We start from the raw sequence: 26,770 nt of genomic DNA, 5'->3' as shown, positions 1-26,770 counted from the left end.
TGAAGTTTGGTTGACTTCTGCGCAGCGGTTTGGGAGTTAACATCAAAATTACATTTCTCGGCCATATCGCATAGATCTCACTGTGAAAAGGCTTAAATGGCTTTTTTGACCTAAGTTTAAAGATTGCTCTCAAATCAAATGTCCTAGAACCAAATTTCCACATGTAACTACTAGATTGTGATACAATACACTATTGGGTGAAGTTTGGTTGACTTCTGCGCAGAGGTTTGGGAGTTAACATCAAAATTACATTTCTCGGCCATATCGCAGAGATCTCACTGTGAAAAGGCTTAAATGACTTTTTTAATTAAGTTTGATGATTGCGCTCAAACAAAATTTCCTAGAACAAAATTTTCAAATGTAACTACTAGATTGTGATACAATACACTATTGGGTGAAGTTTGGTTGACTTCTGCGCAGCGGTTTGGGAGTTAACATCAAAATTACATTTCTCGGCCATATCGCATAGATCTCACTGTGAAAAGGCTTAAATGGCTTTTTTGACCTAAGTTTGATGATTGCGCTCAAACCAAATGTCCAATAACCAAATTTCCACATGTAACTACTAGATTGTGATACAATACACTAATGGGTGAAGTTTGGTTGACTTCTGCGCAGCGGTTTGGGAGTTAACATCAAAATTACATTTCTCGGCCATATCGCATAGATCTCACTGTGAAAAGGCTTAAATGACTTTTTTAATTAAGTTTGATGATTGCGTTCAAACAAAATGTCATAGAACAAAATTTTCAAATGTAACTACTAGATTGTGATACAATACACTATTGGGTGAAGTTTGGTTGACTTCTGCGCAGCGGTTTGGGAGTTAACATCAAAATTACATTTCTTGGCCATATCGCATAGATCTCACTGTGAAAAGGCTTAAATGACTTTTTTAATTAAGTTTGATGATTGCGTTCAAACAAAATGTCCTAGAACAAAATTTTCAAATGTAACTACTAGATTGTGATACAATACACTATTGGGTGAAGTTTGGTTGACTTCTGCGCAGCGGTTTGGGAGTTAACATCAAAATTACATTTCTCGGCCATATCGCATAGATCTCACTGTGAAAAGGCTTAAATGGCTTTTTTGACCTAAGTTTAAAGATTGCGCTCAAACCAAATGTCCTAGAACGAAATTTTCAAATGTAACTACTAGAATGTGATACAATACACTATTGGGTGAAGTTTGGTTGACTTCTGCGCAGCGGTTTGGGAGTTAACATCAAAATTACATTTCTCGGCCATATCGCATAGATCTCACTGTGAAAAGGCTTAAATGGCTTTTTTGACCTAAGTTTGAGGATTGCGCTCAAATCAAATGTCCTAGAACCAAATTTCCACATGTAACTACTAGATTGTGATACAATACACTAATGGGTGAAGTTTGGTTGACTTCTGCGCAGAGGTTTGGGAGTTAACATCAAAATTACATTTCTCGGCCATATCGTATAGATCTCACTGTGAAAAGGCTTAAATGACTTTTTTAATTAAGTTTGATGATTGCGCTCAAAAAAAATTTCCTAGAACAAAATTTTCAAATGTAACTACTAGATTGTGATACAATACACTATTGGGTGAAGTTTGGTTGACTTCTGCGCAGCGGTTTGGGAGTTAACATCAAAATTACATTTCTCGGCCATATCGCATAGATCTCACTGTGAGAAGGCTTAAATGGCTTTTTTGACCTAAGTTTAATGATTGCGCTCAAACCAAATGTCCTAGAACGAAATTTTCAAATGTAACTACTAGAATGTGATACAATACACTATTGGGTGAAGTTTGGTTGACTTCTGCGCAGCGGTTTGGGAGTTAACATCAAAATTACATTTCTCGGCCATATCGCATAGATCTCACCGTGAAAAGGCTTAAATGACTTTTTTAATTAAGTTTGATGATTGCGTTCAAACAAAATGTCCTAGAACAAAATTTTCAAATGTAACTACTAGATTGTGATACAATACACTATTGGGTGAAGTTTGGTTGACTTCTGCGCAGCGGTTTGGGAGTTAACATCAAAATTACATTTCTCGGCCATATCGCATAGATCTCACTGTGAAAAGGCTTAAATGACTTTTTTAATTAAGTTTGATGATTGCGCTCAAACAAAATTTCCTAGAACAAAATTTTCAAATGTAACTACTAGATTGTGATACAATACACTATTGGGTGAAGTTTGGTTGACTTCTGCGCAGCGGTTTGGGAGTTAACATCAAAATTACATTTCTCGGCCATATCGCATAGATCTCACTGTGAAAAGGCTTAAATGGCTTTTTTGACATAAGTTTAAAGATTGCGCTCAAACCAAATGTCCTAGAACGAAATTTTCAAATGTAACTACTAGAATGTGATACAATACACTATTGGGTGAAGTTTGGTTGACTTCTGCGCAGCGGTTTGGGAGTTAACATCAAAATTACATTTCTCGGCCATATCGCATAGATCTCACTGTGAAAAGGCTTAAATGGCTTTTTTGACCTAAGTTTGAGGATTGCGCTCAAATCAAATGTCCTAGAACCAAATTTCCACATGTAACTACTAGATTGTGATACAATACACTAATGGGTGAAGTTTGGTTGACTTCTGCGCAGAGGTTTGGGAGTTAACATCAAAATTACATTTCTCGGCCATATCGCATAGATCTCACTGTGAAAAGGCTTAAATGACTTTTTTAATTAAGTTTGATGATTGCGCTCAAACAAAATTTCCTAGAACAAAATTTTCAAATGTAACTATTAGATTGTGATACAATACACTATTGGGTGAAGTTTGGTTGACTTCTGCGCAGCGGTTTGGGAGTTAACATCAAAATTACATTTCTCGGCCATATCGCATAGATCTCACTGTGAAAAGGCTTAAATGGCTTTTTTGACCTAAGTTTAATGATTGCGCTCAAACCAAATGTCCAAAAACCAAATTTCCACATGTAACTACTAGATTGTGATACAATACACTAATGGGTGAAGTTTGGTTGACTTCTGCGCAGCGGTTTGGGAGTTAACATCAAAATTACATTTCTCGGCCATATCGCATAGATCTCACTGTGAAAAGGCTTAAATGGCTTTTTTGACCTAAGTTTGATGATTGCGCTCAAATCAAATGTCGTAGAACCAAATTTCCACATGTAATTACTAGATTGTGATACAATACACTAATGGGTGAAGTTTGGTTGACTTCTGCGCAGCGGTTTGGGAGTTAACATCAAAATTACATTTCTCGGCCATATCGCATAGATCTCACTGTGAAAAGGCTTAAATGACTTTTTTAATTAAGTTTAATGATTGCGCTAAACAAAATTTCCCAGAACAAAATTTTCAAATGTAACTACTAGATTGTGATACAATACACTATTGGGTGAAGTTTGGTTGACTTCTGCGCAGCGGTTTGGGAGTTAACATCAAAATTACATTTCTCGGCCATATCGCATAGATCTCACTGTGAAAAGGCTTAAATGGCTTTTTTGACCTAAGTTTAATGATTGCGCTCAAACCAAATGTCCAATAACCAAATTTCCACATGTAACTACTAGATTGTGATACAATACACTAATGGGTGAAGTTTGGTTGACTTCTGCGCAGCGGTTTGGGAGTTAACATCAAAATTACATTTATCGGCCATATCGCATAGATCTCACTGTGAAAAGGCTTAAATGACTTTTTTAATTAAGTTTGATGATTGCGCTCAAACAAAATGTCCTAGAACAAAATTTTCAAATGTAACTACTAGATTGTGATACAATACACTATTGGGTGAAGTTTGGTTGACTTCTGCGCAGCGGTTTGGGAGTTAACATCAAAATTACATTTCTCGGCCATATCGCATAGATCTCACTGTGAAAAGGCTTAAATGGCTTTTTTGACCTAAGTTTGAGGACTGCGCTCAAATCAAATGTCCTAGAACCAAATTTCCACATGTAACTACTAGATTGTGATACAATACACTAATGGTTGAAGTTTGGTTGACTTCTGCGCAGCGGTTTGGGAGTTAACATCAAAATTACATTTCTCGGCCATATCGCATAGATCTCACTGTGAAAAGGCTTAAATGGCTTTTTTGACCTAAGTTTGAGGATTGCGCTCAAATCAAATGTCCTAGAACCAAATTTCCACATGTAACTACTAGATTGTGATACAATACACTAATGGGTGAAGTTTGGTTGACTTCTGCGCAGAGGTTTGGGAGTTAACATCAAAATTACATTTCTCGGCCATATCGCATAGATCTCACTGTGAAAAGGCTTAAATGACTTTTTTAATTAAGTTTGATGATTGCGCTCAAACAAAATTTCCTAGAACAAAATTTTCAAATGTAACTATTAGATTGTGATACAATACACTATTGGGTGAAGTTTGGTTGACTTCTGCGCAGCGGTTTGGGAGTTAACATCAAAATTACATTTCTCGGCCATATCGCATAGATCTCACTGTGAAAAGGCTTAAATGGCTTTTTTGACCTAAGTTTAATGATTGCGCTCAAACCAAATGTCCAAAAACCAAATTTCCACATGTAACTACTAGATTGTGATACAATACACTAATGGGTGAAGTTTGGTTGACTTCTGCGCAGCGGTTTGGGAGTTAACATCAAAATTACATTTCTCGGCCATATCGCATAGATCTCACTGTGAAAAGGCTTAAATGGCTTTTTTGACCTAAGTTTGATGATTGCGCTCAAATCAAATGTCGTAGAACCAAATTTCCACATGTAATTACTAGATTGTGATACAATACACTAATGGGTGAAGTTTGGTTGACTTCTGCGCAGCGGTTTGGGAGTTAACATCAAAATTACATTTCTCGGCCATATCGCATAGATCTCACTGTGAAAAGGCTTAAATGACTTTTTTAATTAAGTTTAATGATTGCGCTAAACAAAATTTCCCAGAACAAAATTTTCAAATGTAACTACTAGATTGTGATACAATACACTATTGGGTGAAGTTTGGTTGACTTCTGCGCAGCGGTTTGGGAGTTAACATCAAAATTACATTTCTCGGCCATATCGCATAGATCTCACTGTGAAAAGGCTTAAATGGCTTTTTTGACCTAAGTTTAATGATTGCGCTCAAACCAAATGTCCAATAACCAAATTTCCACATGTAACTACTAGATTGTGATACAATACACTAATGGGTGAAGTTTGGTTGACTTCTGCGCAGCGGTTTGGGAGTTAACATCAAAATTACATTTATCGGCCATATCGCATAGATCTCACTGTGAAAAGGCTTAAATGACTTTTTTAATTAAGTTTGATGATTGCGCTCAAACAAAATGTCCTAGAACAAAATTTTCAAATGTAACTACTAGATTGTGATACAATACACTATTGGGTGAAGTTTGGTTGACTTCTGCGCAGCGGTTTGGGAGTTAACATCAAAATTACATTTCTCGGCCATATCGCATAGATCTCACTGTGAAAAGGCTTAAATGGCTTTTTTGACCTAAGTTTGAGGACTGCGCTCAAATCAAATGTCCTAGAACCAAATTTCCACATGTAACTACTAGATTGTGATACAATACACTAATGGTTGAAGTTTGGTTGACTTCTGCGCAGCGGTTTGGGAGTTAACATCAAAATTACATTTCTCGGCCATATCGCATAGATCTCACTGTGAAAAGGCTTAAATGGCTTTTTTGACCTAAGTTTGAGGATTTCGCTCAAATCAAATGTCCTAGAACCAAATTTTCACATGTAACTACTAGATTGTGATACAATACACTAATGGGTGAAGTTTGGTTGACTTCTGCGCAGCGGTTTGGGAGTTAACATCAAAATTACATTTCTCGGCCATATCGCATAGATCTCACTGTGAAAAGGCTTAAATGACTTTTTTAATTAAGTTTGATGATTGCGCTCAAACAAAATTTCCTAGAACAAAATTTTCAAATGTAACTACTAGATTGTGATACAATACACTATTAGGTGAAGTTTGGTTGACTTCTGCGCAGCGGTTTGGGAGTTAACATCAAAATTACATTTCTCGGCCATATCGCATAGATCTCACTGTGAAAAGGCTTAAATGGCTTTTTTGACCTAAGTTTGAGGATTGCGCTCAAATCAAATGTCCTAGAACCAAATTTCCACATGTAATTACTAGATTGTGATACAATACACTAATGGGTGAAGTTTGGTTGACTTCTGCGCAGCGGTTTGGGAGTTAACATCAAAATTACATTTCTCGGCCATATCGCATAGATCTCACTGTGAAAAGGCTTAAATGACTTTTTTAATTAAGTTTGATGATTGCGTTCAAACAAAATGTCATAGAACAAAATTTTCAAATGTAACTACTAGATTGTGATACAATACACTATTGGGTGAAGTTTGGTTGACTTCTGCGCAGCGGTTTGGGAGTTAACATCAAAATTACATTTCTCGGCCATATCGCATAGATCTCACTGTGAAAAGGCTTAAATGACTTTTTTAATTAAGTTTAATGATTGCGCTCAAACAAAATGTCCTAGAACGAAATTTTCAAATGTAACTACTAGAATGTGATACAATACACTATTGGGTGAAGTTTAGTTGACTTCTGCGCAGCGGTTTGGGAGTTAACATCAAAATTACATTTCTCGGCCATATCGCATAGATCTCACTGTGAAAAGGCTTAAATGGCTTTTTTGACCTAAGTTTAATGATTGCGCTCAAACCAAATGTCCTAGAACGAAATTTTCAAATGTAACTACTAGAATGTGATACAATACACTATTGGGTGAAGTTTGGTTGACTTCTGCGCAGCGGTTTGGGAGTTAACATCAAAATTACATTTCTCGGCCATATCGCATAGATCTCACTGTGAAAAGGCTTAAATGGGTTTTTTGACCTAAGTTTGAGGATTTCGCTCAAATCAAATGTCCTAGAACCAAATTTTCACATGTAACTACTAGATTGTGATACAATACACTAATGGGTGAAGTTTGGTTGACTTCTGCGCAGCGGTTTGGGAGTTAACATCAAAATTACATTTCTCGGCCATATCGCATAGATCTCACTGTGAAAAGGCTTAAATGACTTTTTTAATTAAGTTTGATGATTGCGCTCAAACAAAATTTCCTAGAACAAAATTTTCAAATGTAACTACTAGATTGTGATACAATACACTATTGGGTGAAGTTTGGTTGACTTCTGCGCAGCGGTTTGGGAGTTAACATCAAAATTACATTTCTCGGCCATATCGCATAGATCTCACTGTGAAAAGGCTTAAATGGCTTTTTTGACCTAAGTTTGAGGATTGCGCTCAAATCAAATGTCCAAGAACCAAATTTCCAAATGTAACTACTAGATTGTGATACAATACACTATTGGGTGAAGTTTGGTTGACTTCTGCGCAGCGGTTTGGGAGTTAACATCAAAATTACATTTCTCGGCCATATCGCATAGATCTCACTGTGAAAAGGCTTAAATGACTTTTTTAATTAAGTTTGATGATTGCGTTCAAACAAAATGTCCTAGAACAAAATTTTCAAATGTAACTACTAGATTGTGATACAATACACTATTGGGTGAAGTTTGGTTGACTTCTGCGCAGCGGTTTGGGAGTTAACATCAAAATTACATTTCTCGGCCATATCGCATAGATCTCACTGTGAAAAGGCTTAAATGGCTTTTTTGACCTAAGTTTAAAGATTGCGCTCAAACCAAATGTCCTAGAACGAAATTTTCAAATGTAACTACTAGAATGTGATACAATACACTATTGGGTGAAGTTTGGTTGACTTCTGCGCAGCGGTTTGTGAGTTAACATCAAAATTACATTTCTCGGCCATATCGCATAGATCTCACTGTGAAAAGGCCTAAATGGCTTTTTTGACCTAAGTTTGAGGATTGCGCTCAAATCAAATGTCCTAGAACCAAATTTCCACATGTAACTACTAGATTGTGATACAATATACTAATGGGTGAAGTTTGGTTGACTTCTGCGCAGAGGTTTGGGAGTTAACATCAAAATTACATTTCTCGGCCATATCGTATAGATCTCACTGTGAAAAGGCTTAAATGACTTTTTTAATTAAGTTTGATGATTGCGCTCAAACAAAATTTCCTAGAACAAAATTTTCAAATGTAACTACTAGATTGTGATACAATACACTATTGGGTGAAGTTTGGTTGACTTCTGCGCAGCGGTTTGGGAGTTAACATCAAAATTACATTTCTCGGCCATATCGCATAGATCTCACTGTGAAAAGGCTTAAATGGCTATTTGACCTAAGTTTGAGGATTGCGCTCAAATCAAATGTCCTAGAACCAAATTTCCACATGTAATTACTAGATTGTGATACAATACACTAATGGGTGAAGTTTGGTTGACTTCTGCGCAGCGGTTTGGGAGTTAACATCAAAATTACATTTCTCGGCCATATCGCATAGATCTCACTGTGAAAAGGCTTAAATGACTTTTTTAATTAAGTTTAATGATTGCGCTCAAACCAAATGTCCTAGAACGAAATTTTCAAATGTAACTACTAGAATGTGATACAATACACTATTGGGTGAAGTTTAGTTGACTTCTGCGCAGCGGTTTGGGAGTTAACATCAAAATTACATTTCTCGGCCATATCGCATAGATCTCACTGTGAAAAGGCTTAAATGGCTTTTTTGACCTAAGTTTAATGATTGCGCTCAAACCAAATGTCCTAGAACGAAATTTTCAAATGTAACTACTAGAATGTGATACAATACACTATTGGGTGAAGTTTGGTTGACTTCTGCGCAGCGGTTTGGGAGTTAACATCAAAATTACATTTCTCGGCCATATCGCATAGATCTCACCGTGAAAAGGCTTAAATGACTTTTTTAATTAAGTTTGATGATTGCGTTCAAACAAAATGTCCTAGAACAAAATTTTCAAATGTAACTACTAGATTGTGATACAATACACTATTGGGTGAAGTTTGGTTGACTTCTGCGCAGCGGTTTGGGAGTTAACATCAAAATTACATTTCTCGGCCATATCGCATAGATCTCACTGTGAAAAGGCTTAAATGACTTTTTTAATTAAGTTTGATGATTGCGTTCAAACAAAATGTCCTAGAACAAAATTTTCAAATGTAACTACTAGATTGTGATACAATACACTATTGGGTGAAGTTTGGTTGACTTCTGCGCAGCGGTTTGGGAGTTAACATCAAAATTACATTTCTCGGCCATATCGCATAGATCTCACTGTGAAAAGGCTTAAATGGCTTTTTTGACCTAAGTTTAAAGATTGCGCTCAAACCAAATGTCCTAGAACGAAATTTTCAAATGTAACTACTAGAATGTGATACAATACACTATTGGGTGAAGTTTGGTTGACTTCTGCGCAGCGGTTTGGGAGTTAACATCAAAATTACATTTCTCGGCCATATCGCATAGATCTCACTGTGAAAAGGCTTAAATGGCTTTTTTGACCTAAGTTTGAGGATTGCGCTCAAATCAAATGTCCTAGAACCAAATTTCCACATGTAACTACTAGATTGTGATACAATACACTAATGGGTGAAGTTTGGTTGACTTCTGCGCAGCCGTTTGGGAGTTAACATCAAAATTACATTTCTCGGCCATATCGCATAGATCTCACTGTGAAAAGGCTTAAATGGCTTTTTTGACCTAAGTTTGAGGATTGCACTCAAATCAAATGTCCAAGAACAAAATTTCCAAATGTAACTACTAGATTGTGATACAATACACTATTGGGTGAAGTTTGGTTGACTTCTGCGCAGCGGTTTGGGAGTTAACATCAAAATTACATTTCTCGGCCATATCGCATAGATCTCACTGTGAAAAGGCTTAAATGACTTTTTTAATTAAGTTTGATGATTGCGTTCAAACAAAATGTCCTAGAACAAAATTTTCAAATGTAACTACTAGATTGTGATACAATACACTATTGGGTGAAGTTTGGTTGACTTCTGCGCAGCGGTTTGGGAGTTAACATCAAAATTACATTTCTCGGCCATATCGCATAGATCTCACTGTGAAAAGGCTTAAATGGCTTTTTTGACCTAAGTTTGATGATTGCGCTCAAACCAAATGTCCAATAACCAAATTTCCACATGTAACTACTAGATTGTGATACAATACACTAATGGGTGAAGTTTGGTTGACTTCTGCGCAGCGGTTTGGGAGTTAACATCAAAATTACATTTCTCGGCCATATCGCATAGATCTCACTGTGAAAAGGCTTAAATGACTTTTTTAATTAAGTTTGATGATTGCGTTCAAACAAAATGTCATAGAACAAAATTTTCAAATGTAACTACTAGATTGTGATACAATACACTATTGGGTGAAGTTTGGTTGACTTCTGCGCAGAGGTTTGGGAGTTAACATCAAAATTACATTTCTCGGCCATATCGTATAGATCTCACTGTGAAAAGGCTTAAATGACTTTTTTAATTAAGTTTGATGATTGCGCTCAAAAAAAATTTCCTAGAACAAAATTTTCAAATGTAACTACTAGATTGTGATACAATACACTATTGGGTGAAGTTTGGTTGACTTCTGCGCAGCGGTTTGGGAGTTAACATCAAAATTACATTTCTCGGCCATATCGCATAGATCTCACTGTGAAAAGGCTTAAATGGCTTTTTTGACCTAAGTTTAATGATTGCGCTCAAACCAAATGTCCTAGAACGAAATTTTCAAATGTAACTACTAGAATGTGATACAATACACTATTGGGTGAAGTTTGGTTGACTTCTGCGCAGCGGTTTGGGAGTTAACATCAAAATTACATTTCTCGGCCATATCGCATAGATCTCACCGTGAAAAGGCTTAAATGACTTTTTTAATTAAGTTTGATGATTGCGTTCAAACAAAATGTCCTAGAACAAAATTTTCAAATGTAACTACTAGATTGTGATACAATACACTATTGGGTGAAGTTTGGTTGACTTCTGCGCAGCGGTTTGGGAGTTAACATCAAAATTACATTTCTCGGCCATATCGCATAGATCTCACTGTGAAAAGGCTTAAATGACTTTTTTAATTAAGTTTGATGATTGCGCTCAAACAAAATTTCCTAGAACAAAATTTTCAAATGTAACTACTAGATTGTGATACAATACACTATTGGGTGAAGTTTGGTTGACTTCTGCGCAGCGGTTTGGGAGTTAACATCAAAATTACATTTCTCGGCCATATCGCATAGATCTCACTGTGAAAAGGCTTAAATGGCTTTTTTGACATAAGTTTAAAGATTGCGCTCAAACCAAATGTCCTAGAACGAAATTTTCAAATGTAACTACTAGAATGTGATACAATACACTATTGGGTGAAGTTTGGTTGACTTCTGCGCAGCGGTTTGGGAGTTAACATCAAAATTACATTTCTCGGCCATATCGCATAGATCTCACTGTGAAAAGGCTTAAATGGCTTTTTTGACCTAAGTTTGAGGATTGCGCTCAAATCAAATGTCCTAGAACCAAATTTCCACATGTAACTACTAGATTGTGATACAATACACTAATGGGTGAAGTTTGGTTGACTTCTGCGCAGAGGTTTGGGAGTTAACATCAAAATTACATTTCTCGGCCATATCGCATAGATCTCACTGTGAAAAGGCTTAAATGACTTTTTTAATTAAGTTTGATGATTGCGCTCAAACAAAATTTCCTAGAACAAAATTTTCAAATGTAACTATTAGATTGTGATACAATACACTATTGGGTGAAGTTTGGTTGACTTCTGCGCAGCGGTTTGGGAGTTAACATCAAAATTACATTTCTCGGCCATATCGCATAGATCTCACTGTGAAAAGGCTTAAATGGCTTTTTTGACCTAAGTTTAATGATTGCGCTCAAACCAAATGTCCAAAAACCAAATTTCCACATGTAACTACTAGATTGTGATACAATACACTAATGGGTGAAGTTTGGTTGACTTCTGCGCAGCGGTTTGGGAGTTAACATCAAAATTACATTTCTCGGCCATATCGCATAGATCTCACTGTGAAAAGGCTTAAATGGCTTTTTTGACCTAAGTTTGATGATTGCGCTCAAATCAAATGTCGTAGAACCAAATTTCCACATGTAATTACTAGATTGTGATACAATACACTAATGGGTGAAGTTTGGTTGACTTCTGCGCAGCGGTTTGGGAGTTAACATCAAAATTACATTTCTCGGCCATATCGCATAGATCTCACTGTGAAAAGGCTTAAATGACTTTTTTAATTAAGTTTAATGATTGCGCTAAACAAAATTTCCCAGAACAAAATTTTCAAATGTAACTACTAGATTGTGATACAATACACTATTGGGTGAAGTTTGGTTGACTTCTGCGCAGCGGTTTGGGAGTTAACATCAAAATTACATTTCTCGGCCATATCGCATAGATCTCACTGTGAAAAGGCTTAAATGGCTTTTTTGACCTAAGTTTAATGATTGCGCTCAAACCAAATGTCCAATAACCAAATTTCCACATGTAACTACTAGATTGTGATACAATACACTAATGGGTGAAGTTTGGTTGACTTCTGCGCAGCGGTTTGGGAGTTAACATCAAAATTACATTTATCGGCCATATCGCATAGATCTCACTGTGAAAAGGCTTAAATGACTTTTTTAATTAAGTTTGATGATTGCGCTCAAACAAAATGTCCTAGAACAAAATTTTCAAATGTAACTACTAGATTGTGATACAATACACTATTGGGTGAAGTTTGGTTGACTTCTGCGCAGCGGTTTGGGAGTTAACATCAAAATTACATTTCTCGGCCATATCGCATAGATCTCACTGTGAAAAGGCTTAAATGGCTTTTTTGACCTAAGTTTGAGGACTGCGCTCAAATCAAATGTCCTAGAACCAAATTTCCACATGTAACTACTAGATTGTGATACAATACACTAATGGTTGAAGTTTGGTTGACTTCTGCGCAGCGGTTTGGGAGTTAACATCAAAATTACATTTCTCGGCCATATCGCATAGATCTCACTGTGAAAAGGCTTAAATGGCTTTTTTGACCTAAGTTTGAGGATTGCGCTCAAATCAAATGTCCTAGAACCAAATTTCCACATGTAACTACTAGATTGTGATACAATACACTAATGGGTGAAGTTTGGTTGACTTCTGCGCAGAGGTTTGGGAGTTAACATCAAAATTACATTTCTCGGCCATATCGCATAGATCTCACTGTGAAAAGGCTTAAATGACTTTTTTAATTAAGTTTGATGATTGCGCTCAAACAAAATTTCCTAGAACAAAATTTTCAAATGTAACTATTAGATTGTGATACAATACACTATTGGGTGAAGTTTGGTTGACTTCTGCGCAGCGGTTTGGGAGTTAACATCAAAATTACATTTCTCGGCCATATCGCATAGATCTCACTGTGAAAAGGCTTAAATGGCTTTTTTGACCTAAGTTTAATGATTGCGCTCAAACCAAATGTCCAAAAACCAAATTTCCACATGTAACTACTAGATTGTGATACAATACACTAATGGGTGAAGTTTGGTTGACTTCTGCGCAGCGGTTTGGGAGTTAACATCAAAATTACATTTCTCGGCCATATCGCATAGATCTCACTGTGAAAAGGCTTAAATGGCTTTTTTGACCTAAGTTTGATGATTGCGCTCAAATCAAATGTCGTAGAACCAAATTTCCACATGTAATTACTAGATTGTGATACAATACACTAATGGGTGAAGTTTGGTTGACTTCTGCGCAGCGGTTTGGGAGTTAACATCAAAATTACATTTCTCGGCCATATCGCATAGATCTCACTGTGAAAAGGCTTAAATGACTTTTTTAATTAAGTTTAATGATTGCGCTAAACAAAATTTCCCAGAACAAAATTTTCAAATGTAACTACTAGATTGTGATACAATACACTATTGGGTGAAGTTTGGTTGACTTCTGCGCAGCGGTTTGGGAGTTAACATCAAAATTACATTTCTCGGCCATATCGCATAGATCTCACTGTGAAAAGGCTTAAATGGCTTTTTTGACCTAAGTTTAATGATTGCGCTCAAACCAAATGTCCAATAACCAAATTTCCACATGTAACTACTAGATTGTGATACAATACACTAATGGGTGAAGTTTGGTTGACTTCTGCGCAGCGGTTTGGGAGTTAACATCAAAATTACATTTATCGGCCATATCGCATAGATCTCACTGTGAAAAGGCTTAAATGACTTTTTTAATTAAGTTTGATGATTGCGCTCAAACAAAATGTCCTAGAACAAAATTTTCAAATGTAACTACTAGATTGTGATACAATACACTATTGGGTGAAGTTTGGTTGACTTCTGCGCAGCGGTTTGGGAGTTAACATCAAAATTACATTTCTCGGCCATATCGCATAGATCTCACTGTGAAAAGGCTTAAATGGCTTTTTTGACCTAAGTTTGAGGACTGCGCTCAAATCAAATGTCCTAGAACCAAATTTCCACATGTAACTACTAGATTGTGATACAATACACTAATGGTTGAAGTTTGGTTGACTTCTGCGCAGCGGTTTGGGAGTTAACATCAAAATTACATTTCTCGGCCATATCGCATAGATCTCACTGTGAAAAGGCTTAAATGGCTTTTTTGACCTAAGTTTGAGGATTTCGCTCAAATCAAATGTCCTAGAACCAAATTTTCACATGTAACTACTAGATTGTGATACAATACACTAATGGGTGAAGTTTGGTTGACTTCTGCGCAGCGGTTTGGGAGTTAACATCAAAATTACATTTCTCGGCCATATCGCATAGATCTCACTGTGAAAAGGCTTAAATGACTTTTTTAATTAAGTTTGATGATTGCGCTCAAACAAAATTTCCTAGAACAAAATTTTCAAATGTAACTACTAGATTGTGATACAATACACTATTGGGTGAAGTTTGGTTGACTTCTGCGCAGCGGTTTGGGAGTTAACATCAAAATTACATTTCTCGGCCATATCGCATAGATCTCACTGTGAAAAGGCTTAAATGGCTTTTTTGACCTAAGTTTAATGATTGCGCTCAAACCAAATGTCCTAGAACGAAATTTTCAAATGTAACTACTAGAATGTGATACAATACACTATTGGGTGAAGTTTGGTTGACTTCTGCGCAGCGGTTTGGGAGTTAACATCAAAATTACATTTCTCGGCCATATCGCATAGATCTCACTGTGTAAAGGCTTAAATGACTTTTTTAATTAAGTTTGATGATTGCGTTCAAACAAAATGTCCTAGAACAAAATTTTCAAATGTAACTACTAGATTGTGATACAATACACTATTGGGTGAAGTTTGGTTGACTTCTGCGCAGCGGTTTGGGAGTTAACATCAAAATTACATTTCTCGGCCATATCGCATAGATCTCACTGTGAAAAGGCTTAAATGGCTTTTTTGACCTAAGTTTGAGGATTGCGCTCAAATCAAATGTCCAAGAACCAAATTTCCAAATGTAACTACTAGATTGTGATACAATACACTATTGGGTGAAGTTTGGTTGACTTCTGCGCAGCGGTTTGGGAGTTAACATCAAAATTACATTTCTCGGCCATATCGCATAGATCTCACTGTGAAAAGGCTTAAATGACTTTTTTAATTAAGTTTGATGATTGCGTTCAAACAAAATGTCCTAGAACAAAATTTTCAAATGTAACTACTAGATTGTGATACAATACACTATTGGGTGAAGTTTGGTTGACTTCTGCGCAGCGGTTTGGGAGTTAACATCAAAATTACATTTCTCGGCCATATCGCATAGATCTCACTGTGAAAAGGCTTAAATGGCTTTTTTGACCTAAGTTTAAAGATTGCGCTCAAACCAAATGTCCTAGAACGAAATTTTCAAATGTAACTACTAGAATGTGATACAATACACTATTGGGTGAAGTTTGGTTGACTTCTGCGCAGCGGTTTGTGAGTTAACATCAAAATTACATTTCTCGGCCATATCGCATAGATCTCACTGTGAAAAGTCCTAAATGGCTTTTTTGACCTAAGTTTGAGGATTGCGCTCAAATCAAATGTCCTAGAACCAAATTTCCACATGTAACTACTAGATTGTGATACAATACACTAATGGGTGAAGTTTGGTTGACTTCTGCGCAGAGGTTTGGGAGTTAACATCAAAATTACATTTCTCGGCCATATCGTATAGATCTCACTGTGAAAAGGCTTAAATGACTTTTTTAATTAAGTTTGATGATTGCGCTCAAACAAAATTTCCTAGAACAAAATTTTCAAATGTAACTACTAGATTGTGATACAATACACTATTGGGTGAAGTTTGGTTGACTTCTGCGCAGCGGTTTGGGAGTTAACATCAAAATTACATTTCTCGGCCATATCGCATAGATCTCACTGTGAAAAGGCTTAAATGGCTTTTTTGACCTAAGTTTGAGGATTGCGCTCAAATCAAATGTCCTAGAACCAAATTTCCACATGTAATTACTAGATTGTGATACAATACACTAATGGGTGAAGTTTGGTTGACTTCTGCGCAGCGGTTTGGGAGTTAACATCAAAATTACATTTCTCGGCCATATCGCATAGATCTCACTGTGAAAAGGCTTAAATGACTTTTTTAATTAAGTTTAATGATTGCGCTCAAACCAAATGTCCTAGAACGAAATTTTCAAATGTAACTACTAGAATGTGATACAATACACTATTGGGTGAAGTTTAGTTGACTTCTTCGCAGCGGTTTGGGAGTTAACATCAAAATTACATTTCTCGGCCATATCGCATAGATCTCACTGTGAAAAGGCTTAAATGGCTTTTTTGACCTAAGTTTAATGATTGCGCTCAAACCAAATGTCCTAGAACGAAATTTTCAAATGTAACTACTAGAATGTGATACAATACACTATTGGGTGAAGTTTGGTTGACTTCTGCGCAGCGGTTTGGGAGTTAACATCAAAATTACATTTCTCGGCCATATCGCATAGATCTCACCGTGAAAAGGCTTAAATGACTTTTTTAATTAAGTTTGATGATTGCGTTCAAACAAAATGTCCTAGAACAAAATTTTCAAATGTAACTACTAGATTGTGATACAATACACTATTGGGTGAAGTTTGGTTGACTTCTGCGCAGCGGTTTGGGAGTTAACATCAAAATTACATTTCTCGGCCATATCGCATAGATCTCACTGTGAAAAGGCTTAAATGACTTTTTTAATTAAGTTTGATGATTGCGTTCAAACAAAATGTCCTAGAACAAAATTTTCAAATGTAACTACTAGATTGTGATACAATACACTATTGGTTGAAGTTTGGTTGACTTCTGCGCAGCGGTTTGGGAGTTAACATCAAAATTACATTTCTCGGCCATATCGCATAGATCTCACTGTGAAAAGGCTTAAATGGCTTTTTTGACCTAAGTTTAAAGATTGCGCTCAAACCAAATGTCCTAGAACGAAATTTTCAAATGTAACTACTAGAATGTGATACAATACACTATTGGGTGAAGTTTGGTTGACTTCTGCGCAGCGGTTTGGGAGTTAACATCAAAATTACATTTCTCGGCCATATCGCATAGATCTCACTGTGAAAAGGCTTAAATGGCTTTTTTGACCTAAGTTTGAGGATTGCGCTCAAATCAAATGTCCTAGAACCAAATTTCCACATGTAACTACTAGATTGTGATACAATACACTAATGGGTGAAGTTTGGTTGACTTCTGCGCAGCGGTTTGGGAGTTAACATCAAAATTACATTTCTCGGCCATATCGCATAGATCTCACTGTGAAAAGGCTTAAATGGCTTTTTTGACCTAAGTTTGAGGATTGCACTCAAATCAAATGTCCAAGAACAAAATTTCCAAATGTAACTACTAGATTGTGATACAATACACTATTGGGTGAAGTTTGGTTGACTTCTGCGCAGCGGTTTGGGAGTTAACATCAAAATTACATTTCTCGGCCATATCGCATAGATCTCACTGTGAAAAGGCTTAAATGACTTTTTTAATTAAGTTTGATGATTGCGTTCAAACAAAATGTCCTAGAACAAAATTTTCAAATGTAACTACTAGATTGTGATACAATACACTATTGGGTGAAGTTTGGTTGACTTCTGCGCAGCGGTTTGGGAGTTAACATCAAAATTACATTTCTCGGCCATATCGCATAGATCTCACTGTGAAAAGGCTTAAATGGCTTTTTTGACCTAAGTTTAAAGATTGCTCTCAAATCAAATGTCCTAGAACCAAATTTCCACATGTAACTACTAGATTGTGATACAATACACTATTGGGTGAAGTTTGGTTGACTTCTGCGCAGAGGTTTGGGAGTTAACATCAAAATTACATTTCTCGGCCATATCGCATAGATCTCACTGTGAAAAGGCTTAAATGACTTTTTTAATTAAGTTTGATGATTGCGCTCAAACAAAATGTCCTAGAACAAAATTTTCAAATGTAACTACTAGATTGTGATACAATACACTATTGGGTGAAGTTTGGTTGACTTCTGCGCAGCGGTTTGGGAGTTAACATCAAAATTACATTTCTCGGCCATATCGCATAGATCTCACTGTGAAAAGGCTTAAATGGCTTTTTTGACCTAAGTTTGATGATTGCGCTCAAACCAAATGTCCAATAACCAAATTTCCACATGTAACTACTAGATTGTGATACAATACACTAATGGGTGAAGTTTGGTTGACTTCTGCGCAGCGGTTTGGGAGTTAACATCAAAATTACATTTCTCGGCCATATCGCATAGATCTCACTGTGAAAAGGCTTAAATGACTTTTTTAATTAAGTTTGATGATTGCGTTCAAACAAAATGTCATAGAACAAAATTTTCAAATGTAACTACTAGATTGTGATACAATACACTATTGGGTGAAGTTTGGTTGACTTCTGCGCAGCGGTTTGGGAGTTAACATCAAAATTACATTTCTCGGCCATATCGCATAGATCTCACTGTGAAAAGGCTTAAATGACTTTTTTAATTAAGTTTGATGATTGCGTTCAAACAAAATGTCCTAGAACAAAATTTTCAAATGTAACTACTAGATTGTGATACAATACACTATTGGGTGAAGTTTGGTTGACTTCTGCGCAGCGGTTTGGGAGTTAACATCAAAATTACATTTCTCGGCCATATCGCATAGATCTCACTGTGAAAAGGCTTAAATGGCTTTTTTGACCTAAGTTTAAAGATTGCGCTCAAACCAAATGTCCTAGAACGAAATTTTCAAATGTAACTACTAGAATGTGATACAATACACTATTGGGTGAAGTTTGGTTGACTTCTGCGCAGCGGTTTGGGAGTTAACATCAAAATTACATTTCTCGGCCATATCGCATAGATCTCACTGTGAAAAGGCTTAAATGGCTTTTTTGACCTAAGTTTGAGGATTGCGCTCAAATCAAATGTCCTAGAACCAAATTTCCACATGTAACTACTAGATTGTGATACAATACACTAATGGGTGAAGTTTGGTTGACTTCTGCGCAGAGGTTTGGGAGTTAACATCAAAATTACATTTCTCGGCCATATCGTATAGATCTCACTGTGAAAAGGCTTAAATGACTTTTTTAATTAAGTTTGATGATTGCGCTCAAAAAAAATTTCCTAGAACAAAATTTTCAAATGTAACTACTAGATTGTGATACAATACACTATTGGGTGAAGTTTGGTTGACTTCTGCGCAGCGGTTTGGGAGTTAACATCAAAATTACATTTCTCGGCCATATCGCATAGATCTCACTGTGAAAAGGCTTAAATGGCTTTTTTGACCTAAGTTTAATGATTGCGCTCAAACCAAATGTCCTAGAACGAAATTTTCAAATGTAACTACTAGAATGTGATACAATACACTATTGGGTGAAGTTTGGTTGACTTCTGCGCAGCGGTTTGGGAGTTAACATCAAAATTACATTTCTCGGCCATATCGCATAGATCTCACCGTGAAAAGGCTTAAATGACTTTTTTAATTAAGTTTGATGATTGCGTTCAAACAAAATGTCCTAGAACAAAATTTTCAAATGTAACTACTAGATTGTGATACAATACACTATTGGGTGAAGTTTGGTTGACTTCTGCGCAGCGGTTTGGGAGTTAACATCAAAATTACATTTCTCGGCCATATCGCATAGATCTCACTGTGAAAAGGCTTAAATGACTTTTTTAATTAAGTTTGATGATTGCGCTCAAACAAAATTTCCTAGAACAAAATTTTCAAATGTAACTACTAGATTGTGATACAATACACTATTGGGTGAAGTTTGGTTGACTTCTGCGCAGCGGTTTGGGAGTTAACATCAAAATTACATTTCTCGGCCATATCGCATAGATCTCACTGTGAAAAGGCTTAAATGGCTTTTTTGACCTAAGTTTGAGGATTGCGCTCAAATCAAATGTCCTAGAACCAAATTTCCACATGTAATTACTAGATTGTGATACAATACACTAATGGGTGAAGTTTGGTTGACTTCTGCGCAGCGGTTTGGGAGTTAACATCAAAATTACATTTCTCGGCCATATCGCATAGATCTCACTGTGAAAAGGCTTAAATGGCTTTTTTGACCTAAGTTTAATGATTGCGCTCAAACCAAATGTCCTAGAACGAAATTTTCAAATGTAACTACTAGAATGTGATACAATACACTATTGGGTGAAGTTTGGTTGACTTCTGCGCAGCGGTTTGGGAGTTAACATCAAAATTACATTTCTCGGCCATATCGCATAGATCTCACCGTGAAAAGGCTTAAATGACTTTTTTAATTAAGTTTGATGATTGCGTTCAAACAAAATGTCCTAGAACAAAATTTTCAAATGTAACTACTAGATTGTGATACAATACACTATTGGGTGAAGTTTGGTTGACTTCTGCGCAGCGGTTTGGGAGTTAACATCAAAATTACATTTCTCGGCCATATCGCATAGATCTCACTGTGAAAAGGCTTAAATGACTTTTTTAATTAAGTTTGATGATTGCGTTCAAACAAAATGTCCTAGAACAAAATTTTCAAATGTAACTACTAGATTGTGATACAATACACTATTGGGTGAAGTTTGGTTGACTTCTGCGCAGCGGTTTGGGAGTTAACATCAAAATTACATTTCTCGGCCATATCGCATAGATCTCACTGTGAAAAGGCTTAAATGGCTTTTTTGACCTAAGTTTAAAGATTGCGCTCAAACCAAATGTCCTAGAACGAAATTTTCAAATGTAACTACTAGAATGTGATACAATACACTATTGGGTGAAGTTTGGTTGACTTCTGCGCAGCGGTTTGGGAGTTAACATCAAAATTACATTTCTCGGCCATATCGCATAGATCTCACTGTGAAAAGGCTTAAATGGCTTTTTTGACCTAAGTTTGAGGATTGCGCTCAAATCAAATGTCCTAGAACCAAATTTCCACATGTAACTACTAGATTGTGATACAATACACTAATGGGTGAAGTTTGGTTGACTTCTGCGCAGCGGTTTGGGAGTTAACATCAAAATTACATTTCTCGGCCATATCGCATAGATCTCACTGTGAAAAGGCTTAAATGGCTTTTTTGACCTAAGTTTGAGGATTGCACTCAAATCAAATGTCCAAGAACAAAATTTCCAAATGTAACTACTAGATTGTGATACAATACACTATTGGGTGAAGTTTGGTTGACTTCTGCGCAGCGGTTTGGGAGTTAACATCAAAATTACATTTCTCGGCCATATCGCATAGATCTCACTGTGAAAAGGCTTAAATGACTTTTTTAATTAAGTTTGATGATTGCGTTCAAACAAAATGTCCTAGAACAAAATTTTCAAATGTAACTACTAGATTGTGATACAATACACTATTGGGTGAAGTTTGGTTGACTTCTGCGCAGCGGTTTGGGAGTTAACATCAAAATTACATTTCTCGGCCATATCGCATAGATCTCACTGTGAAAAGGCTTAAATGGCTTTTTTGACCTAAGTTTAAAGATTGCTCTCAAATCAAATGTCCTAGAACCAAATTTCCACATGTAACTACTAGATTGTGATACAATACACTATTGGGTGAAGTTTGGTTGACTTCTGCGCAGAGGTTTGGGAGTTAACATCAAAATTACATTTCTCGGCCATATCGCATAGATCTCACTGTGAAAAGGCTTAAATGACTTTTTTAATTAAGTTTGATGATTGCGCTCAAACAAAATTTCCTAGAACAAAATTTTCAAATGTAACTACTAGATTGTGATACAATACACTATTGGGTGAAGTTTGGTTGACTTCTGCGCAGCGGTTTGGGAGTTAACATCAAAATTACATTTCTCGGCCATATCGCATAGATCTCACTGTGAAAAGGCTTAAATGGCTTTTTTGACCTAAGTTTGATGATTGCGCTCAAACCAAATGTCCAATAACCAAATTTCCACATGTAACTACTAGATTGTGATACAATACACTAATGGGTGAAGTTTGGTTGACTTCTGCGCAGCGGTTTGGGAGTTAACATCAAAATTACATTTCTCGGCCATATCGCATAGATCTCACTGTGAAAAGGCTTAAATGACTTTTTTAATTAAGTTTGATGATTGCGTTCAAACAAAATGTCATAGAACAAAATTTTCAAATGTAACTACTAGATTGTGATACAATACACTATTGGGTGAAGTTTGGTTGACTTCTGCGCAGCGGTTTGGGAGTTAACATCAAAATTACATTTCTCGGCCATATCGCATAGATCTCACTGTGAAAAGGCTTAAATGACTTTTTTAATTAAGTTTGATGATTGCGTTCAAACAAAATGTCCTAGAACAAAATTTTCAAATGTAACTACTAGATTGTGATACAATACACTATTGGGTGAAGTTTGGTTGACTTCTGCGCAGCGGTTTGGGAGTTAACATCAAAATTACATTTCTCGGCCATATCGCATAGATCTCACTGTGAAAAGGCTTAAATGGCTTTTTTGACCTAAGTTTAAAGATTGCGCTCAAACCAAATGTCCTAGAACGAAATTTTCAAATGTAACTACTAGAATGTGATACAATACACTATTGGGTGAAGTTTGGTTGACTTCTGCGCAGCGGTTTGGGAGTTAACATCAAAATTACATTTCTCGGCCATATCGCATAGATCTCACTGTGAAAAGGCTTAAATGGCTTTTTTGACCTAAGTTTGAGGATTGCGCTCAAATCAAATGTCCTAGAACCAAATTTCCACATGTAACTACTAGATTGTGATACAATACACTAATGGGTGAAGTTTGGTTGACTTCTGCGCAGAGGTTTGGGAGTTAACATCAAAATTACATTTCTCGGCCATATCGTATAGATCTCACTGTGAAAAGGCTTAAATGACTTTTTTAATTAAGTTTGATGATTGCGCTCAAAAAAAATTTCCTAGAACAAAATTTTCAAATGTAACTACTAGATTGTGATACAATACACTATTGGGTGAAGTTTGGTTGACTTCTGCGCAGCGGTTTGGGAGTTAACATCAAAATTACATTTCTCGGCCATATCGCATAGATCTCACTGTGAAAAGGCTTAAATGGCTTTTTTGACCTAAGTTTAATGATTGCGCTCAAACCAAATGTCCTAGAACGAAATTTTCAAATGTAACTACTAGAATGTGATACAATACACTATTGGGTGAAGTTTGGTTGACTTCTGCGCAGCGGTTTGGGAGTTAACATCAAAATTACATTTCTCGGCCATATCGCATAGATCTCACCGTGAAAAGGCTTAAATGACTTTTTTAATTAAGTTTGATGATTGCGTTCAAACAAAATGTTCTAGAACAAAATTTTCAAATGTAACTACTAGATTGTGATACAATACACTATTGGGTGAAGTTTGGTTGACTTCTGCGCAGCGGTTTGGGAGTTAACATCAAAATTACATTTCTCGGCCATATCGCATAGATCTCACTGTGAAAAGGCTTAAATGACTTTTTTAATTAAGTTTGATGATTGCGCTCAAACAAAATTTCCTAGAACAAAATTTTCAAATGTAACTACTAGATTGTGATACAATACACTATTGGGTGAAGTTTGGTTGACTTCTGCGCAGCGGTTTGGGAGTTAACATCAAAATTACATTTCTCGGCCATATCGCATAGATCTCACTGTGAAAAGGCTTAAATGGCTTTTTTGACATAAGTTTAAAGATTGCGCTCAAACCAAATGTCCTAGAACGAAATTTTCAAATGTAACTACTAGAATGTGATACAATACACTATTGGGTGAAGTTTGGTTGACTTCTGCGCAGCGGTTTGGGAGTTAACATCAAAATTACATTTCTCGGCCATATCGCATAGATCTCACTGTGTAAAGGCTTAAATGACTTTTTTAATTAAGTTTGATGATTGCGTTCAAACAAAATGTCCTAGAACAAAATTTTCAAATGTAACTACTAGATTGTGATACAATACACTATTGGGTGAAGTTTGGTTGACTTCTGCGCAGCGGTTTGGGAGTTAACATCAAAATTACATTTCTCGGCCATATCGCATAGATCTCACTGTGAAAAGGCTTAAATGGCTTTTTTGACCTAAGTTTGAGGATTGCGCTCAAATCAAATGTCCAAGAACCAAATTTCCAAATGTAACTACTAGATTGTGATACAATACACTATTGGGTGAAGTTTGGTTGACTTCTGCGCAGCGGTTTGGGAGTTAACATCAAAATTACATTTCTCGGCCATATCGCATAGATCTCACTGTGAAAAGGCTTAAATGACTTTTTTAATTAAGTTTGATGATTGCGTTCAAACAAAATGTCCTAGAACAAAATTTTCAAATGTAACTACTAGATTGTGATACAATACACTATTGGGTGAAGTTTGGTTGACTTCTGCGCAGCGGTTTGGGAGTTAACATCAAAATTACATTTCTCGGCCATATCGCATAGATCTCACTGTGAAAAGGCTTAAATGGCTTTTTTGACCTAAGTTTAAAGATTGCGCTCAAACCAAATGTCCTAGAACGAAATTTTCAAATGTAACTACTAGAATGTGATACAATACACTATTGGGTGAAGTTTGGTTGACTTCTGCGCAGCGGTTTGTGAGTTAACATCAAAATTACATTTCTCGGCCATATCGCATAGATCTCACTGTGAAAAGTCCTAAATGGCTTTTTTGACCTAAGTTTGAGGATTGCGCTCAAATCAAATGTCCTAGAACCAAATTTCCACATGTAACTACTAGATTGTGATACAATACACTAATGGGTGAAGTTTGGTTGACTTCTGCGCAGAGGTTTGGGAGTTAACATCAAAATTACATTTCTCGGCCATATCGTATAGATCTCACTGTGAAAAGGCTTAAATGACTTTTTTAATTAAGTTTGATGATTGCGCTCAAACAAAATTTCCTAGAACAAAATTTTCAAATGTAACTACTAGATTGTGATACAATACACTATTGGGTGAAGTTTGGTTGACTTCTGCGCAGCGGTTTGGGAGTTAACATCAAAATTACATTTCTCGGCCATATCGCATAGATCTCACTGTGAAAAGGCTTAAATGGCTTTTTTGACCTAAGTTTGAGGATTGCGCTCAAATCAAATGTCCTAGAACCAAATTTCCACATGTAATTACTAGATTGTGATACAATACACTAATGGGTGAAGTTTGGTTGACTTCTGCGCAGCGGTTTGGGAGTTAACATCAAAATTACATTTCTCGGCCATATCGCATAGATCTCACTGTGAAAAGGCTTAAATGACTTTTTTAATTAAGTTTAATGATTGCGCTCAAACCAAATGTCCTAGAACGAAATTTTCAAATGTAACTACTAGAATGTGATACAATACACTATTGGGTGAAGTTTAGTTGACTTCTTCGCAGCGGTTTGGGAGTTAACATCAAAATTACATTTCTCGGCCATATCGCATAGATCTCACTGTGAAAAGGCTTAAATGGCTTTTTTGACCTAAGTTTAATGATTGCGCTCAAACCAAATGTCCTAGAACGAAATTTTCAAATGTAACTACTAGAATGTGATACAATACACTATTGGGTGAAGTTTGGTTGACTTCTGCGCAGCGGTTTGGGAGTTAACATCAAAATTACATTTCTCGGCCATATCGCATAGATCTCACCGTGAAAAGGCTTAAATGACTTTTTTAATTAAGTTTGATGATTGCGTTCAAACAAAATGTCCTAGAACAAAATTTTCAAATGTAACTACTAGATTGTGATACAATACACTATTGGGTGAAGTTTGGTTGACTTCTGCGCAGCGGTTTGGGAGTTAACATCAAAATTACATTTCTCGGCCATATCGCATAGATCTCACTGTGAAAAGGCTTAAATGACTTTTTTAATTAAGTTTGATGATTGCGTTCAAACAAAATGTCCTAGAACAAAATTTTCAAATGTAACTACTAGATTGTGATACAATACACTATTGGTTGAAGTTTGGTTGACTTCTGCGCAGCGGTTTGGGAGTTAACATCAAAATTACATTTCTCGGCCATATCGCATAGATCTCACTGTGAAAAGGCTTAAATGGCTTTTTTGACCTAAGTTTAAAGATTGCGCTCAAACCAAATGTCCTAGAACGAAATTTTCAAATGTAACTACTAGAATGTGATACAATACACTATTGGGTGAAGTTTGGTTGACTTCTGCGCAGCGGTTTGGGAGTTAACATCAAAATTACATTTCTCGGCCATATCGCATAGATCTCACTGTGAAAAGGCTTAAATGGCTTTTTTGACCTAAGTTTGAGGATTGCGCTCAAATCAAATGTCCTAGAACCAAATTTCCACATGTAACTACTAGATTGTGATACAATACACTAATGGGTGAAGTTTGGTTGACTTCTGCGCAGCGGTTTGGGAGTTAACATCAAAATTACATTTCTCGGCCATATCGCATAGATCTCACTGTGAAAAGGCTTAAATGGCTTTTT

Source organism: Corythoichthys intestinalis, chromosome 10 (assembly GCF_030265065.1).
Source record: "Corythoichthys intestinalis isolate RoL2023-P3 chromosome 10, ASM3026506v1, whole genome shotgun sequence".
Taxonomy (NCBI): domain Eukaryota; kingdom Metazoa; phylum Chordata; class Actinopteri; order Syngnathiformes; family Syngnathidae; genus Corythoichthys; species Corythoichthys intestinalis.
The sequence above is the reverse complement of the archived record's forward strand: the minus strand, read 5'-3'. Positions refer to the sequence as shown.